This window comes from Sciurus vulgaris (assembly GCF_902686455.1).
Source record: "Sciurus vulgaris genome assembly, chromosome: 18".
NCBI lineage: Eukaryota > Metazoa > Chordata > Mammalia > Rodentia > Sciuridae > Sciurus > Sciurus vulgaris.
In genome coordinates, this window is record NC_136479.1 from 11,049,237 (window position 1) to 11,065,589 (window position 16,353).

At 43.8% G+C, this 16,353-nt stretch overlaps 2 protein-coding genes across 3 annotated transcripts in view; one reads left to right on the forward strand and one right to left on the reverse strand.

Annotated features, from left to right (window-relative positions):
- Nucleotides 1-16,353, reverse strand: part of PARN (poly(A)-specific ribonuclease) — a 578,557-nt gene that overhangs the window by 134,810 nt on the left and 427,394 nt on the right. The gene's annotated exons all lie outside the window — the stretch shown is intronic.
- MRTFB (myocardin related transcription factor B) overlaps nucleotides 11,302-16,353 on the forward strand; it is a 386,264-nt gene continuing 381,212 nt past the window's right edge. Inside the window, exon 1 of one of the 2 annotated variants that reach the window (XM_079120567.1) lies at nucleotides 11,302-11,386. The gene's annotated coding sequence lies outside the window, so the exon portion shown is untranslated. The other variant, XM_079120568.1, reaches the window with a different exon arrangement.

Sequence of the window (16,353 nt, forward strand, 5' to 3'; positions counted from 1 at the left end):
ACATGCACAAATACACACACACAGAAGACATACAGGCTCAGACACACACACAGAATCACTCCTACAGATGGACCCAAACACATAGAAATGAAGACACACAGATGCACACAGACACAGACTGCCTCACAGACACACAGAAACATATAGAAATATACAGACTCAAATACACATACACTCAGACACGCATGCACATATACAGACTGATAGACATACAGAGACACATGGGCACACACCAGGCCTATGTGTGTAGCAGACTTTACAAGAGTCTGGGGATCTGGAAGGAGTTTTCAATGCAAACAACTTAGAGCTGAGTGTTAGTAACCTTCCTTCCAAGTTCCCTGAACATCCATCCCCTCCCACCTTTTATATTCCCTGCCTCACCCCAATATTCTCCTCATCAGAACTTTTCATTTTGTTCCAACTCCCTGTTCTGGGCTCCCCTTTGCATGCCTCTCCTCTGATGATCATGCTCTGCTGAGAAACACCCTCTCAGCTAGTCTCTTGCCCTCACATAAGGTTTCACAAGGAAAAAGGAGCAGCAGAGCAACTGATTTCCCTACTGCTGTGAAGTATGTTTTATGCCCTCACACAGACCTAAAATGCTGTGGGGCTCCCCACTTGGTCACTACCATTAACCAAGGGCTATGTCTTGGTGCTATTGGAAGTTTCCTTCCCCCTCTACAGGTGGGCTTGCTGGGAGGACAACCTGAAATGTGGCAGAAGCAGTAGTTGTGGGTAGGTATGTGGATTTAGGATTCTATCCTAAGTCTAGTTAGTGCCTAGTGTTCATGGTGATTGGTGCCACATCACCTTGAAACACACAGCTATGGTTTAGATGGGGTTTGAGTGCGTCCCCCAATGTTCATATCCTGGGAGCTTGGTCTACAGTGTGGCAGTGTTGAGACAGAAAACTTTAAGAGGTAGGGTCTAGTGCGAGACTTAGTCTTTCAGAAAAAAATGCAAAACCACAGAATATTCCCATAGACACTTCACCCAGTTTCCTCTACTGTTGACCCTTAAAAAAAAAAACAAAACTGTAGGCTGGGCACAGTGGTTCATGCCTGTAATCCCAGAGATTTAGGAGGCTGAGACAGGAGGATCACAAACTTGAGGCCAGCCTCAGAAAGTAAGCAAGGATCTAAGCTGTTAGCAAGAAACTATCTTTAAATAAAAAGGGCTGGGGATGTAGCTCAGTGGGAAAGTGCCCCTGGATTCAATCCCCTATATGAATTCATAAATAAATAAGTACAGTATAATGATCAAAACAAAGGCATTCACATGGGTACAAAACTATCAACTAACCTATAGACTTTATTTGAATTTCACCAGTTTTCCTTTACAGATCTCACATTGCATCGAGTCATAATGACTCCTTGATCTCTTCTAATCTGTGATAATGCCTCAGTCTCTCCTTGTCTTTTATGACCTTGACACTTTTGAAAGATGCTGGTCAGATGTTTTGTACAATGTCTCTCCTCTTAGGTTTGGTGTTTGCTTATTATTGGGCTGGGCTATAGGGTTTTTTTTTTTTTTAGGGGGTGGTATCACCCAGGTGAAGGGTCCTTATGGGATTATTTGCGGGGGAGGGGAATTCTTCAACTGGACTTGTTAGGAGTGATGTTTATTTCAATCACTTGATGAATGTGGAGCCTCTTGGAATTCTTCACTGGATTCAATTCCCAGTACTGGGGAGAAAACAACAACAACAACAACAACTTTTTTTGTTCACTTAAAGTTTGGCCTCCATTCATAGATCTTACCCACAGCAATTATTACTATGGACTTCTAATGGTGATTTTGTTTTTATTTCCCTCATTCTTTCTTAGTTTATTAATTGTAATTCTCCTTAAGGAAACAAACTCTTCCTCTATTCCTTCCTTCTTTTCTTTTTCTTCTTACTCATATGGGACTCATGGCTATCTATTTAATTCTGTGACGTATAATCCAATGCCATCATCATTTAGTTGCTCAAACTGTTTCAACTTTGTCTGTTGGGAACTCTTTCAATAAACCCCTATCAAATTGACCAAGTTATGTTACGTGCATTATAAATATGTCACAATGAATCGTCCTAATATATGTAATTATAATGTACCAATTAAAAAAAAATTTAAACTGCCCCATCCCTTTTTAAGCAACTCCCCATTTTCTTGTTCCAAAGTTATTTTACATTCTCCCTGTCCCAGTTCTGGGAGCAACCATTTCTCCAAGGAGCCCTGGTCTCTTTTATTGGAGAATAGTATTTAGAAGCCAAGATCTGGGTGGAGATCTGTCCTGCTCATTGCTATGGAACAAGGGTTCTAAGCGCTCTTAATGTTCAGAATTTGGAACTAGGTTATGTATATAAATACACGCATACCATACATCTTTTTTCTTCCTTTCTTTCCATTTTTCTTTCATCAAGATCCTTAATTCATAATGATACTACTGATTTCAATTCATCATTGCAGGTTCAACCTTACATCTTTTTTTCTTTCTTTCTCTTTTCTGTTACTGGGGATTGAACTCAGGGGCACTCTACAACTGAGCAACATCCCCAGCTCTTTTACTAGTTTTGATTTTGAGACAGGGTCTCACTCAATTGCTGAGGCTGGCCTCAAACTTGTGATCCTCCTGCTCAGCCTCCTGAGTAGTTGGAATCACAGGCGTGGGCCGCCGCACGGCTGATGTCTTCCTTCCTTACTTAGAACTGTGGTATTCTTTCTTCCTTTTCTTTTGGTTTTAATTGAAGGGCTGCTGCTTAAATCTTGTTAGATTGTGATTCCTCTATCGTGCCTCCCCGACTTTTTTTCTCCCCTAGAAATGGCTGACAGGAGAACCCAATTTTGGATGCTAGACGTTGCTGTCAGAAGCTACTCAAAAGAGAACCCAGCTGATTTCGTGGCCCTTCTTCATGCAGAAAGCAGTAATCACCCTCTTCATGCTTTATCGGCAGTGGGGTGCAGGAGGGTCAGCCCAGGCTGTGGAATGCAAGCTCATTGTTCCAGCCAAATGAGTCAGATGAGATGGGAATGAAAATTTATTTAAGCAGTTGTGTGTCAACATGGTTCTGGAAAAAAAAAAAAAAAAAAAAAAAGGCTATTTTCCGCTCCAGCCCTCTGGGGAAAACTCCCTCTCCGTGGCCATCTCACTTTGGCCACTGGCCTCCCTGGAGGTAACTTGCCTCTTGGGCCACCTCTTTATCTCTTCATTGATGTCTGTTCCCTCCTCATCCCAACCATCCCAATCTACCTGCTGCTCCCTTTCTGTTTTCACAGTCCCATGAATGTTCGTCTCGGTGTGGGTCTTAGCAAACACGGCTCAACGCCTGGGTCTTCGGAATCTTTTCAATCAGAAAAGCCAAGCTTACGTTTTTCTTCACTGTGAGGCCTGAGTTTTGGTTTCCCTCTTAGGTTCCCAGTTCTTATGACACTTGGGGTGTGGGGAAGGGATCTGTTTTACTATCCTTTCATAACAGCCCAGACTTGTTCAGCAAGCAACCTTAAGGAATGCCTCGCCAAAACCCAAACTGTGCCTACTGCGCTCCAGATGTGTGAAGGATAAGGAGGGAGCGGGGACAAGGTTTGCTCACTCTGATGGCCTGGGGAGCAATATGATTTCAAACTCAAATCCCCATTCTTTAAGTTCCTCCTGGGAAGAAAGAAAAGCTTATTGCAGGTATTATTCCTTTTTGCGTTATCAATGATTCCAAAAGCCCACAGGCCTGTTTGACTGCCATTCTGACCCTCCCATAGGGAGAGGTGGGGGCCACCTTCACAGTGGCCTGGGCTGACCATAAATGAACCGGAAATATTCATAGCAGGGAGAATGTCAGTGAAAGTGGGAGACAAGGAGAACCTTAGCCATATCCAGAAAACCTGAATGGAATTGTCTGGCAGACACAGACTTCCCGAGGAGCCACTAGGCAGTTTCCTGGGTACAGGGGTGATAATTCATGATTAGGACACTAAACCATTACAAGACAATGAAGAGCTCATTTTGAGGATTCTGAGAATACTAAGCATTCAGGAAGGAATATTTAGCAAAGTCCTTAGTATTTTGGTCAGCATTTTTGCTGCTGTGCCTAAAAGACCCGACCAGAACAATTACAGAAGAGAAGAGGTTTATTTGAGGGCTCACAGTTTCAGAAGTCTTAGTCCAAAGAAGGCCAGCTCCATTGCTCGGGGCTCCAGGTAAGCCAGGACATCATGGTGGAAGATGTGGCAGAGGGAAGCAGCTCACATGATGATCAGAAAGCAGAGAGAGACTCCACTTGCCAGATACAAATATATAACCAAAGCCGCGCCCCTAATTCCCACATCCTCCAGCCACACCCTCCGCTTAGTTACCACTCAGTTAATCCCTATCAGGGGATTAATTCACTGATTGGGTTAAGACTCTTAAAACCCAAACATTTCTCCTCTGAACCCTCTTGCATTGTCTCACACGTGAGCTTTTGGGGGACACCTCACCTCCAAACCGTAACACTTAGACTTGGTGGGATGTATGAACAATAACATCAATGACGACATCTATGGGGGCATGCTGAGTAGGGACAACAGCAGCAGTTGTAACGAGAAGACACTCATAACAATGAGGTGGTTGGAATTTAATTCATTTCTCCTTATGAACCAGGCAGTGCGCTTAAGTTTACATCTTAATGAATTCTCACAACTGTGCGGTAGGTGCTCTCCTGAGTCCCATTTTACATCTGAGACACTGAGATTCACAGAGGTGGAGAATTGTACAGAGGTCACAAAATTATAAGACGACAAAGGCCTTTCACAGAAATAGTTTGCCATGTGGTCTTATTGGAAGGATCTGGTTTTGCTGAGTTAAGTGTTCACGCGGCCATGGCTGGTGCTTTAGCGCTGTGTCCCCAGTGCTAGTTACATGACTCAGAGAAATGAAGCCCAGACCCCACTCTGTATGTGATGGGGGCCCTCAGTAAGCAAGTGAAGGACTGTGCTAGGGCGGGGGGCCAGGGGTAAGTGTGTGCAGCAGTCAGAACACCAGGGACCGGTCCTGGCCAGGGTTTGGAAACAAGGCCAGGAGGATGGAGGGAAGGCAAGCCAGACAGACACAGGAGCAGGAGCCAAAGCTATGAAGTGTGAGATAGCATGGGCTGGGCCTGCAGGGACAGGCAATTTGATGTGGCTAGGAGTCAGAGTTCAAGGTAAAGGGGAAGACAAGAGAGAAAGCTGGAGAGAGAAGCAAGGGCCTTTTGTGAACCAGTGAAGGCCTTGGGCTCCAGATAGAGAAAAAACCTGTATCTGGATTCCAATTCATCCATGTGCTAGCTATTTTGACCCTGGGTCATATCTTTAGAGCTTTTCTAAGCTTTATTTTTCACTCCTGGAAAACAGAGTGGCAGATAATATAGTGTATATATTAAGCTGACAGTTTGGGTACCTGGTCTTGGGTCACAGAGTTGACGAATGGATTTGCCAAGAAGCATATCTACTTTATATTACATGTAAAGCTTTATCATTCATAAAATGCCCATATATTCTTACTTTTCATATATCAGATCACTTACCCATTAGTATTGTAATTTTTCTGGCTCTGAGCGTGTCCTCCAATCTAGGTGGCCCTCCAGAGTAGACACCATAGTCCACTCTACCATCACAAGATGTAGCCAGGCAGGAATCTCAGGCTTGCCAGAGCATCAGAATCACTTGGGAGCATCAGACAACTGCAGAGGTCTGAGCCCCATCCCTGAGGTATTAAACTAAGACCTTCAGGACTGCAACTTAAGCCTTAAGTCTTATCCGGCTGGGCAGAAAAATGTTTGAATCAATGAGTAAATGATCATACTGTATGTACAGTTGTCCCTTGATATCCTTGAGGGATTGGTTCCAGGACCTCTTCTGGACTCCAAAACCCATGGACACATAGTATTTGCATAACCCTGTACATATTTTTCTGTATGTTTTCAATCATCTCTAAATTATTTATAAACCTAGTACAACATAAATTCTATAAAAATAGTTGCTATACTGTATTGTTTAGGGAATAATGACAAGAAAAAGTCTCCACATGTTCAGCATAGATGCAGGTTTTTTAAAATTTCTTTTTATTTTTGTAGTTGTAGATGGACAGTATGTCTTTATTTGTTTATTTTTCAAACCCAGTGCCTCACACATGCTAGGCAAGCGCTCTGCCACTGAGCTACAACCCCAGTCCTAGTTGTAGTTTTTTTTAAAAGAAGTTTTGATCCTTAGCTGGTTGAACCTGTGGATATGGAGGGCCAGCTGAATCAGTCAAGATAGGATAGAATATGAGATGACAGTCATTAACCCCCAAATCGAAATGACTTAAAACCAAAAAGATCTGTGTTTTGCTCATATTATGTGACTGTGATTGGGGGCTCCAATCAATGGAGAAACTACCCTCATGGGCATTGTGGTTTCTCTTGCCAGAAAGACAGATCTCAGACTGATCTCTCACTGGCATTAAATGCTTTGGCCCAGAAATGGCACAAACTTCTTTCATGCACACTCTTTGGTCAGGACTAGTCACATGACCAGGAAGTGCAATCCTGCATGTGCCCAGAAGGTGGAGAGCCAGAAATCACTGGTGAGCCGTGCAAATGACTACCAGACACTACAAAATTGGCATTATAAACTTCATTTCACAGCAATACTTACGAGGTGTGTTCAAGGACAGATAGCAGATATGGAGCTGGATTTGAATTTTTTTTTGGTCTGGCTCAGGGCCATGCTTTTTTTTTTTTTTTTTTTAACTTAGCGAGGCTGGATGATACATGGCATTAAACTTAGTGGTTAGAAGCCTGGAATCTGGATGGCCTCCAGACCTTCAGCTCTGCCACTTACCAGATGTGTGAGCTGGGCAAGTAAAAGACCACTTTATACCCATCAAAGATATAATTAAAGGATGTGAGGGGCCAAGGAAGGAGGTGCTTTCTTAAGTGCAGTGGTTGGAACCAGATAGGGCTTATCTGAGTAGGATTGATGGGCAGAGAGGGCTAGATTGGGAGGTTGCACAGGAATTGGGGTTGCTCCAGGTACAGGCAAGGAGGATGCATGTTTATTCCCCATAAATTGCTTCCTTCCTGCCTATCCCAGTGTGAATGTTTGGGCTGTAAGGAACAGAGAAGCCAAGTGGAGTTGGTTTAACCACATGCATTAGCTCAGGAAAGGGGATGTCCAGGGCCCTGTGGGTCTGAAGTCAGTCCAGCAAAACAGTGATGTCATCAAGGACCCAGAATCTTTTAGCTTCTCTGCTCTGTTCTCCACCATGCACGCCGGTCTTAAGGCCAGTTCCCATGGACAAAGCCATTGATAACACTAGAAGTTCCGTTAAGTTAGGAAAGTATGCTGGCTTCCTGCAGTTCCTTCCTTTCTCTCTCTCTCTCTCTCTTTCATTTTTCTATACTGGGATTGACCAGGGCCTTGCACATGCTAGGCAAGCACTCTACCACTTAGCTACATCTCCAGATCTCCAGCCCAGCCCTTTTTAAAAAATTTTATTCGAGAAGTGGTCTCACTAAGTGGTACAGGCTGGCTTCAAACTTGCCATCCTCCGCCCCAGCCTTCTAAGCAGCTGGGAATACAGGCATGTGCCACTACATCTGCCTGGGGTTCTTTCTTAAAGCAGATAAAGTTTCCCTTTCCACTGTTTCTAGTAAGCTTCCCCCAAGTATCCTGGGCTCTAATGGGCTTTGGTTTATGAGAGGTCAGTGTTCTTGGGTAGAAATACTAGCTGCTTTAAGTAGAAAGGGCAGTGCTCTAGAGGATGTTAGGCATCCCACAGAATCATTGGGAGGGCCAAAGGAAAGAACTTGAGGCTAAGCTTCTAGGAAAAATGCCCCAGACCACACTGCAGGCTTGGCCAGATGAACTAACCACTGCTCCGCCCTTGCTGCCCTGAAGCGCCAGGTGCCAGGAGCCTGCCCTTGCTTTTAACTGCTGCTGCCGCAGGCCCAATACTGCTTCTCCTTCAGGATCTCGAGCCTGCAAACACCATCCTCAAAACTGGCCTCCTCTTTGCTACCAACATTTATTATTTCTTGCGGATCATACCGTCCTCGATGCTAAATGCGGTCCTTTCTCCCCCATGCCTAGTTTGCTCCTCTGCATCCTCCAGAACTCATTTCAGTCAGTTTTTTCTACTCTTTCATTTTGGCTTTCTTGGGGGGAGGGCAGTTATCAGCGCTTTTTTTTTTTTTCATCCTATTTATCACATTGTATTTCAACAGCTTTTGGTTCAGTTATTTCACTACTACCTCTCTCCCCCTCTAGGTCATACATGTGATGAGACCACAAACTACGATTGCCTCGTTCACAGCCATTAACACTGTAACCAGCACTTAAGTGCTTAACATGTTTTATTAAACGAATGAGCATTAACCAAACCCCATTAGAGGCATTTATAAAATCTCTCTTGGATCAAACGATGTGTTAATACCTTATACCTTTAAACTATACCACATACCATGTAGTATACCTACAGGGGTGTGCAGATTACAATCACCCATAATGTCCCTGTGGATCTTGCTACACTCACTCCTTCCCTGTGAGGATCTGTCCCACTAGAAGATTTTGCCACTGACAGGAGCATGTGGCATGCTTTGGGTCAGGATAGAAACCTGAATCTGGAGTACCAATGCCAGAGAGTGGTGGCAGGATTGTTCCTTTAAAAACCTTCCCTCTAATCATGATGTCACTGTGGTATTTGTCCCCAACCTTGCCAAAATTCTCTTAAAAACATTCATTTTAGGTTTCTTTTTTTTGCCTATGGAGTGATTTCTTCTAGAGTCAGATCTTTAAAAATATTTGGGTGGTTTTTCTTATACAAGGGGAGCTCTTTATAAAACAGGCTGCCACTCTCCCAGGAAACTGGGAAGAGAGAGCCATGGAGGAGTGGTCTCCTTCCATGATTAGGAGGAAGTGCTGGGGTCACTTGGTCCATTTATCATTGTTTTCAGTGTACTAGAAACTACTTTCATCCCTACACCTAAGCATATCCACCAATGTGATTTGGAGTTTATATTGGAAGATGAGGAATAAACAAAACATCACAGAAGACTCACCTGTGGTCATAGTAGCTATAATTTACTGAGTGCCTAACAGCTGTAATTTACTGAACATATACTTTGCATATATTAACTCAGTTAATCATCCCAACTTCTATTGATATTCTTATTTTAGACGAGAGTACTGAAACACAGTACTCAGGCTAGAGTTTTGACTTGAGATGATTTTCAGGCATTCCATTTCATAAAACTATAGGCTTTCCTGGTAGGGAAGAACCTGTTGGTCACTAAGGTCAAAGTTTGTAGGTTTGGGGCCAGACTGATACCGATTTATTCCAATTCCACCTCTTACCCACTGTGGGCCCTTAGGCAAGTCCTCTTACCTTTAAGTCCTTGGTTTCTTCATCTATAAAATGGGGGTCATGATAACTTCCATATGTGATGGTTAATTTTAGATGTCAACTTGACTGGGCTAAGGGATACCCAGATAGCTGGTAACACATTATTTCTGAGTATGCCTGTGATGGTGTTTCTAAGAAAGACTGCAGTTTGAATTAGTGGCCTTCACCTCAATTGGTTAAAGGCCTAAATAAAACAGAAAAGCAGAAAGGCTCACTTCTGGAGCCAGGACACCAATCTTCTTCTGCCCTTTGACATCAGAAATCCAGATTCTCTGGTCTTCAGGTCTTGGGTCTTGTATCTTCAGGCCTGAGTCTTGGACTGAGAGTTACATCAGCTCCCCTGGCTCTAAGGTCTTTATACTGGGACTGAGCTATGTCACAGACTTCCCTGGTTCTCCAGCTTGCAGACAGCATCTTTCAGGACTTCCCAGCTTCCATAATAAACCCCCTCTTACAGATCTACATCTATATCCTATTGGTTCTGTTTCTCTGGGGGGCACTGACTGATACAGGATTGTCAGACTAAATGAGTTAGGGAGTGGACAGCACTTGGAGCAGAGCTGGGCACCTTGTACCTGCCCCTTTGAAGTGATTTTGCCTCCATACCCACTCCTCCAGCTGGTGGATTAGGTCATGCTGACACACATGAGGGGTACCCATGTGCTCTGGCTTATGTAGCAGAATTATTTCCTGGGAGAGTGAACAGTCTTGGAGGGTGAGTGGGCCTACATTTGCTAACAGATATAACTATCAGGTAGGCTGGATTAGCCCAGGAAGACCCTGACAAAAGGATAAACTGAAACTTCAAGGCTCACGATTTTATATGAGCTGGCCCAGAAGAAGTAGCTTATGCTGTCCTGTGGAACAGGACCAAACTCAGACTCAGGCTCAAATTCTGACTCACTATGAACACTTAGGTTAGTTTTTTCATCTCCAGGATTGGAAGAAAATGAGTAGCCACCTCTATATGCCTTCAATAAAGATTAACCCCTCTTCTTTAGAAACAATTATTATATTAAGATTTCTCCTGGGAAGAAGTTCCATGTGTCTTCTCCCTAACGTCATGTATGTTGATTCTATGCCCTGTGTACCACTCCGTTGTACTTTGTATCAGCGAAATGTCACCCATCTAAGGAGGCTCCGAATTCATTACAGATACAGGCACATCGCTTTCTAGCCCTACCCAAGAAACAGCACAGGGAGGTCTTAGGAAATACTTGCAATGAAGCTGAAACATTTTATTGATAACAATTCCATACTGTTATTTGTATTGTAGCAAATGAACTCCTAAGCTTTTCTCTTTTAACCTTGGTGAACATTGGGGGCAGGATGGGGTGGGGAGTGGAGACTGGGGCTGAGAGGCAGCGCCCTTCGTGCAAGGAGGGACAGGGCCTGGGGGTTGTTATGGAGGGCACTGGTTTGGGCGCCAGACGACCCCGGATTCCAACGTGTGCTCTTGCCACTTCCTAGCTGTGTGACTTGGAGCCCATGACTTAACCTTGCTAAGCCTCCAATTTTTCCTCTCTGGAACAGGAAGGATGGTAATACCCACTTCTTGAGGCAGTTGTGAGGACCCAAGGGGAGTAGGTAAAGTTCTCGGCTCGGGGAAGGCGGAGCACCCAATAAGCGGCCGCTACGATTACTGTGGTCCCGAGGGTCCAAGCCCGGGCTGAGTGAGGTTCTAGGGTCCTGGGCTCGGACACGCGCATGCGCACGCGCACCCGGCCGGCCAGGTGAGAAGGAGGCGGCGGCCTCGCACCTGGGTTTTAACCCTTCGGGATCGCAGGGGTGGGCGGAGTGGACTCAGGGGCGGGGATGCAGACAGAAGGTCGCGAGAACGGTCAGGCCTGACCCCGGGGCGCAGTGGGCGGTGTAAAGGGAGCGCGCCGAGCTGGTCGCAGACCGGGGTCCGCGCGCGCCGCGGGGAGGGCGGGGGAGTGCGGAGGGGAGCGAAGTCTCGCGAGATCTCACGGCGGCGGCGGTAGCGGCGGCGGCGGCGGCCCGAGAGGTGAGCAGCGGGCGGCGGCGGCGGCCGTTGGGGGCTGAGGCGGGTGAGAGCGGCAGAGACGGAGGCCTGGGCGACGGGAGCGGGGCGGGCGGGCGGCCCGGGTCCTCGGAGGCCGCCCAGCACGTCCCGCGGCTGCAGCGGCGCCGCCCGGTCCGCGCCGTCCCGGGACTCGCGCGGGGCGGGGCGGCCGGGGCCGCGGGCCGCCTGGCCAGTGCCCCCGGCTAGTCAGTCCTCGCGCTCGGGTGCGACCCGGGAGCCCGCCTCAGTTTCCCAAGGCGGCGGGGTTGGCGCTGCTGGCCGTGGCAGCTCCACTTTGCTGTGTGCCAGGCACTTAACTTGTGCGCTTCCACGCTCGGGCTGCACAGAGAGGTGCAGCGCCCTGCCCCAAGTCACACTGCTGAGACGTGGTGGGATGGGGCTTCCAACACCCGCGCTGGCCTGCGCCCCTTCCTTGCCTCCGATCCTTCTCCCCAGCGGTGCCCGCAGCTGATTCCCTGGGGTCCTGGTGGGGCTGCAGAGGGTGTGTCTGGGACCCCCTCTGAGATTGGATGCAGCGTGGTATGTGAGTTTCTTGGAAGAGGCTTTTTCCACGCTTTTGTCCGATTCCCGGAAGGTCTCCGACCCCCAAACTGTCGTTTGGCCCAGTGTGAGAGAGAGCAGAGGTGGGCTGAGAGAGACCCGTGTACGCCAGGGGTGGGGTGTCTAGCCCAATAAAAGTGAAATATTGGAACCGAGGGCTTGCCTTAGGCTAAGGAAAGTTTGATTCCCGTCGAAGCACGTGATTCCACTCTGGAACAGTGGTTGTCAACTACAGAATCAAGGCCCCGCTCCTTGCTGGCGAACAGTTGTAAAGCCCGCTTCACTACTGTGCAGTGACATTCCTAAATGATAGAGCCTACCTACACACGCAATGATGATGCTTTCACTTAAATGTAAAGGAGAAATAAAGGGAGAACAACATATGACATACGTTGCTGTATCACTTATAAGCAGAACTTTCAGCTGTGCTGGAGGACAGCCTGCTCTAGAGTGCTTGCACCTGCTTCCAATGAAGAAGTTTGAATTGGTAAAACGAATCAGGATCTATTTTAAAAAAAGAAAATCAAAGAGCGAGATGAAGATGGAAACTAGGGGAAAACACTTAGTGTTGGGATAACCTTATTTATGCTAATAAAAAAGGCTTGATTGAGATGCCAAGGTCAATTACAGACTGCCTCAGTCAACCCACAGGTCATATTATGACCTTTCCATGGATGTCTTCTTTTCACATCATGTCCTAGCAAATCTTTGTGTCCTATGCTTTGAGGTACTGCTGCTTGAAGGAGCAGTAATGAATTCCTTCTGTTGCTAGTAATAACAAGTAAAATATTAACAAGATTGAAATTTTTGGATTCATTAGGGTGAAATATATGTACCATCTCATACTGTTAGCATATACACTAGTCTATGTATGCTCACTATTATTGAAATTTATGTTGAGTTAATGTGTAGTGTGGGGAAATGAGCACTAATTTTTAGGCAGTTTCCTTATTCTCCCGAAACTTCCCTTACTACTTTCTCCTACATCATTAGAGACAAGGGATGTGAGTTGGGGTTTTCCTGTAAAAACTTCTCCATATTGTGTCCTAAAGTATTGCTAATTTATAGTGGCTTTAATTTTACCATTTTAAGATCAAAATTCTTGTGACCAGGATGAATCTTGATGATACAGATCCATCTCACCCAAGCACTGTGTGAAGCCTAGATCCTGGTCCCCAAACACTAAATGCCAGGGGTGTCCCCCAATCTCTTTGATAACTAAAAGTATCCCTTACGGACAGTTCTGCCCCTTTGAGAAATACTATAAAGAACAGTCTCCATTATCTACTCAATTATAAAAGGAAAGGGGACAGATTTTAACAAACTTTTTTTTTTTTTTCTGGGAAAATTATTCTTTCTGAAGTGTCTGACATAAAAAAAAAGACAGTCTTGGTTAGAATCTTGGGAGGCAAGGTTAATACCTGTCAGAAAATTTGTCTGTGTTTAATGGGAATTCACATTGGAAATGTTGACAACTAAACACTAGAATTATTTTAGCAGTTTGATGTGAGAACAGTTGGGAAGTGACAGCAGTATGTGCAACAGTGGGTCTGAGTTAAGTAAAATACATGTTGGTATAATCACTTTGGGACAGGTACTTACTAGGGATTGAACCCAGAGGTGCTCCAGCCTTTTCTCCCCTTCTCGAAACAGGGTCTTCTGAAGTTGCTGAAGCAGCCTCAAACTTGGGATCCTCTTGCCTCAGCCTCCCAGGTTGCTGGGATTACAAGCGTGCACCACCACGCCCAGCTGTGATCACTTTTAAAATAACCTTTTCTACTTATTGGTGTTCATGTTCGCAAATTTGGAAAATGCAGACGTACATATACCAGTCCTCATGGTATGACTTTTTACAAGTTGTCTTTTCATTTGAAACACCGCTCGTTTGGGGAGAGAAAAATTAAAATCAAGAGAGTTTAGCTCAGATCATTTTATAGCTACAGGTGACAGAAAATTTCTTCAACTTGTTTAAAAATGTTTATTTTGATTTTTAAAAACTCTTGTAAGGTGTTTATTACTATTGAAAGGTACTGTGGAAACAAACGTAATTGTTAGAAGAGGATATACGCTAAATTGTGTAGAGATACATTGAGTCCTTTTGAGCTGAAAAGTCATCCAAATTAAAATAATAAAATAATTTTTATTATTTTGAGCACGTAATTTGTTCCAGGGTAAAAGAGGTGATGCTGTTTTTAAAAAAAAAATTTTTTTTCATATTACATGTTCTTAAGTAAACCAAATAACGAATTACAAAGACATTGAAAATGTTCCACTTTCTAAGCACGGGGGATATGTTGTCAAATGGACAAAACATGCATGTCTTTACGGAGTTTTATGTTTGAGAGACATAAGAGTTAGTTAGAATGAAAACAAATAATTTACCATATACTGCTATGGTTTATAATTAAGGCATTTCATTGATTTTTAAGATGAACATCTGAGATGGATGGAATCTTAAAATTGGCATGTTATAACCACATGGAAATTTTTCTTCTTTCTGAGTGGTACCAAGAATAAGAAGGTTCTAAGAATGTCTTAAAGATGGTGGCATCCCAGAGGCTGTGAAATAGGAAATATATAAAAATGTCAGCACATTTGTTAATTTTTAGCACCAAAAACTTTATTCAAAAGTGGCTTTCAAAATAAAGATACACATTTCTAGATCCTTCTATCTAAACTAGAATTCTTTACTTGGAAGATTCCTGTAGAGATCTTTCTCCCCATGTAAAACAAATGGAAGATTAATGTTCATAAACACGAGGACCTTTTTTTGAAAAGGGTTTGAGGGAAATAGACTTCTTGGTGCTTTTTCATGGAGAGCACATGGGGGGGTTAATGCATTTGAGGTTAAGTTATTTAGACAGCATGAGCAGAATTTGTGAGATACGGATTATTTTTGTTCTATTTCTGAAGGCTCATAGGTCCACTTACAGTTTTTTCCAGTGAAATATCCTTAAGTTGAATTTCAATGATTCCTAGTTGTTATTTTTTTATAAGAAGGTATTTGAAAACATTTACTCTGTGTGTACACAGTTTATATGGGAAACTAGGTCCATGTTAGATCTTGGCCAGGAAACCTGTGTAAGGGCTTTACCATCTGATATTGAGGACAGGTTTCATAGGAAACTCAGCCGTATGAAGGCTACATACCTTTTTCCCCAGGAGGCCTTCATCTTTGCTTACCAGGTGTGGTCCTAGACCAGCGGCGTATCTGAAGCATCCTGGAGCTTGTTTGAAATGCACACTGGTGGTGCATGTGAACCTGTGGAAGCACCAGACAAGATGTGTGACTCTCAGACTGGAGGGTGTATTACCAGGATTGCTGGACTAGGACTTAAAAGTTTCTGATTTCGTAGTCTGGGTGGAAGCCTGAGAATTTTAATTTTAACAAGTTATCACATGATGTTGATGCTGCTGATTCAGGGACCATACTTGAGACCCATTAGACTAGAGTATCCTTCTCATTGTACATTTCTATCCTCTCTTCTAATTCCTTACCCCTTCAAATAGCATTTTAAAAACATAGATGATCGAAGGGGGGGAAATATGTTTTTTGTGATGACCACACTAAGATTGCTTTTCAGCATCTAATTTTAGAAAATAATTTTCTTTTTAAAGCTTGATTTTAAGTCTGATTTATAGGTAGCTCTCTTTTATTTCTGTGAGTATTCTTTTAAGGTTTAAAAATTCTTTTAATATAGATAATATGTTCTTAATGGGTCAGAAATTTTAAATGATACAGGCATGCTTGGGAAAGTCTGATTTCTAACTGGTTTGGCCCCCCTCCACCCCCTTTCTTAGATAACCTCCTTAAATGGGTTTCTTATAGATGTCCATTGTTTCTTTTTATATTATGATAAATATACTATATGCATTCTTTTTATATAAAATGTACCATACTATGTAACTAATTCTGCCCCTTGGCTTTTTTTTTTTTTTTTTTTTTTTTAATATGCTCTTGAGAGCTTTTCCTATTAGTATTTATTTAGAAAGAATGTAGTATTTGTTTATAGAAAACACTTTTTTTCCCCCACAGCTTCAGAATATCTATTAAGTGCCATGTTTATTTAACCAGTCCCCTGGTGGATATTTGGGTTGTCTCTAGGTTTATCACAGACTACACAGTGGTGAATTAGCTTGCATACATATCATTTTATACATGTGCAGGTATATCTGTGGGATTGCTGCCGTGGGTAGTGCATAATTTTGTTAGATACTTCCCTTCTTCAGTGCTGCATCGCTTTGAACTCTTAAAAGTATAGTTGCTCCTCATTATCCATGGAGGATTGGTTTGAGGACACCTTTGTGGATACTGAAATTCAGGGATACTTATATAAAATGGCATAATAGTATTTACACAAAATCTGTGCACATCCTTCATACACTTT